Below are 3,259 nucleotides of genomic sequence, written 5' to 3'. Positions count from 1 at the left end.
AGACAGAGAATCAGCACTTTGGAAACAGGGCTGAAACAGAGGGGATTATGGGATGCTGCAATAGCCGCTTTCAGACCAAGTACTTTGCCGTACTTAGTTCCCAGCACTTAGTACCCCAATGGAACTAAGAGCCGATCGCATTCACACCGGAATAAGTTCCCTGAGGGAAGATTACGCAAATGAAGCCGCTGACGTCACTTCTTCTTCTTCTGCTTTGGGTCGTTGGCAGGCCGCAAACAACTTCACGGCGTATACTGCCACCTGAAGTTCCTGGCCGGAAGTCCCTGGAGTTGGGGACTGGCTTCAGTAGAAGCTGCTGGGACTCCCAGCAGCCTTCCGAGTAAATCGCCAGAACGCCGACACCTCCTCATCTCCACCGCTCCCATGTTTTCTTTTGTGTTGCCATAAGTTAGTGTCTCTGCGTTTGTGCGCTGGGCTAATGCTAATAATGCTAATGCGAGGATAATAAAATGGCGGCTTCACAAAACCTTTTGGAGTTTTACGGGGCGTGGTTTGCAATCCGCTTAGCCAATCAGACATAGGAACCTTTTTCTCCCACGAAAGTACCTGCTCTCTAGCAGGGACTGAAAAGGGGGTAAAAAAGGTTCTGATTAACTCATTTTAGTTCTGGCTCTTTTTGGTGTGAACGCGACAACTATATCGGAACTAAAGTGGGAAAAGTACTGCGGTGTGAATGCGGCTAATGTTCATGTAAACATTGATTAGTAAGGCAGAGCTTGGCACAGTCTGTATTCAATCTGGGCCTGATGGTGTGGCTATAAAGGGACAGGAGTACACCAGATTCTGCTCACAGGGAAATCTCTTCTCAGTCGAGGTGTACTTGCAAACCTCCTGTGCTTTCTCTTCTCACAGGCATCACAGGAGGTGAGTTTGGAGACAGAAGGTGCGCGGCGGCCGCTCAGGTTCAGTGTGCCGGGGGGGCACTACGGCCTGGTGGAGCTGTCAGACGTTCCTAGAGGCAAGCTGACCATCGCTGAGACCCTGAAGGCCCTGGGCAGCCACCAGAGGCAGCCTCAGACCTGGACCCCGGGAAAGATCGCTCAGGAATATTCTCTGGACCTGAAGGACACAAAGGCTCTCCTGGAGTTCTTCATCCCCTTCCAGGTTCACATCATACCCCCCAAGACTCAGAGTGCCAAGCAAATAAAGGCTTCCTAAGACTGGATTGTAGGTGAAAGGAAGCTCATCTAAATCCCAGAGACTTCAGAGCATCTAAAAAAAGATGCTGTTATGTATTAGCGTGTTCCAGTAAGCTGCGACTGACGCTTCTGCCTCACTGATCCTAGTATTTACTCCTGTGCTCTTCTGTCAACTGTCCAAATGTCCTCTGGGGAAAGGCTGGATTTCAAATGTTGATTGAATAAAACATGTTTGGGTTTCAGTCAAATAAAAGCATATATAATGTCTATTCAAAGAAAACTTTATTTAAGTGCGATAATAAATGAATAATTGCAATATTAACCGTTGTAAGAAACATATAATTATGTCTAAGATAAATGTTAATGTTGGCAACACAGATTGCATATTCCTTAAATATGATTTAGATTAAAACCACTGTTTTTGTAAAGTTCTGAATATTCAAAGTGATGTCACTATCCTACGGATATGTTATTCTGTTAAGATGTAGGGATTCTGCAAATGTTGAAACCGTGAAAATTTGTTTTTTCTCATGAATAAATGCAGTGTTAAATCATAAGGCCTACTTTTGAATCATCAAGTCTGTTGTGGACAAGTTGAGATGCAATCCGGGTCAAAAGGACGAGCCCTGTCATTTACTTTCAATAAACCCTCGGCCAAGTGTCACCGGCCTCTCAGGAGCACATTGGGTCCTCCCCTAAGGTTTGGATCTCTATGAAACACGAGTCATGTAATGAGTCCGAACTAAGATCTGTTGCAGACTCCGAGGCCTAGTGAAGTGGTACACTGGATACACAAGCACTATAACCACTGCAGCTTGAACACATGTACAATGGTGTGATGTGAAACAGCAGATTCATGCTCACTGCACAATTACAATGGATATAAGAGTCTATATGAATATTAGAGCAGTTCTGTTTCACTGGCTGATGTGCTGCTTCAAGCATGTATTCATGTTTTGAATGAATAGCCATATACAATTGCAGCATCCTAAAGTGAATGTACACAGACCTTCTGAAAATAAATGATTGTTGTGTTTATGTTATAAGAGGTGTTGCATTTCTGATTTAATGAATGGGGTCTGGGAATTTGAAAAGTATTTTAACGCTCAATATTGTTTAAAACATAATATATTAACCCTCCGGTATCACTGTAACTTTGTAATACGGCTATTTTCTCGATATATTTTTGAATTCCATTTTCAATTTTTGAAATGGGTCTTTAATTCACTGTGAAACAAATCGACTACCCTAATTGACCATTCGGGACAAAAATGTCCACTGCCAAAAAACTTTTATAAAAACATTATATTAAAATATAGAATATTTTTCTTCCCTTTTTTGGGTTCAATCTTTAAAGCAACTTCAGCCCTAATCAAAAATACCAAATATGTAATCATTTTCAGGATTTTAACCCTTTAAATGCCATTTTGAATACATGAAACCACTGTTGTTTTTCATGATAAAAACAAAAATGAGTTATTTTCCATATAATACATATCTGGGGACTGGCTTTTTTTTTTATCACAGTCTTGGATATGTCAAAGATTAGCAACAACATTGATTTTGGTGCATTATTAGTTTTTGCACATAGTCAGATTTAAAATAAACTACCCTAATTAGTCATTCGGGACAAAAACATCCACTTCCAAAAACTGCTATAAAATGATAACAGATTAATAGTTAAAAAACCTTTTGGGGTTAAACCTTTCAATCAACTTCAGTCCTGATCAAAAATACCAAATATTGAATTATTTTCAGGATTTTAACCCTTTAACTGCCAGTTTGAAAATATGGTGTTGCGTTTTGAAAAACGTGCACAAAAAGGTTATTTTCCATATAATAAATGTTGGTGGATTTTAATTTTTTTATCACAGTCTTGGATATGTCAAAGATTAGCAACAACATTGATTTTGGTGGATTATTAGTTTATGCACAGAATCAGATAAAAAAAAAAACTCCCACATTAGTCATTTGGGACAACAATGTCCCACTCACTCCCATTATAACCGCCTCCTTTGATCTCTCCGCCATACCGGTATATAATCATGCATTTTGTGATGTCAGGGCTTTATTTTGGAGGAAATTGTTCAATTTGTCCT

The 3,259-nt window shown here is 40.2% G+C and overlaps 1 pseudogene; it reads left to right on the top strand.

Annotated features, from left to right (window-relative positions):
- Nucleotides 1-771: 771 nt before the first annotated feature.
- Nucleotides 772-2,203, top strand: LOC104949313 (NADH dehydrogenase [ubiquinone] 1 alpha subcomplex assembly factor 4 pseudogene; annotated as a pseudogene).
- The last annotated feature ends 1,056 nt before the right edge of the window (nucleotides 2,204-3,259 follow it).

Source organism: Notothenia coriiceps, unplaced genomic scaffold, assembly GCF_000735185.1.
Source record: "Notothenia coriiceps isolate Sejong01 unplaced genomic scaffold, NC01 NC01_scaffold00015927, whole genome shotgun sequence".
Classification (NCBI taxonomy): Eukaryota; Metazoa; Chordata; class Actinopteri; order Perciformes; family Nototheniidae; genus Notothenia; species Notothenia coriiceps.
Note: the sequence above shows the minus strand (reverse complement) of the source record. Positions and strands in the feature narration are given on the sequence as shown.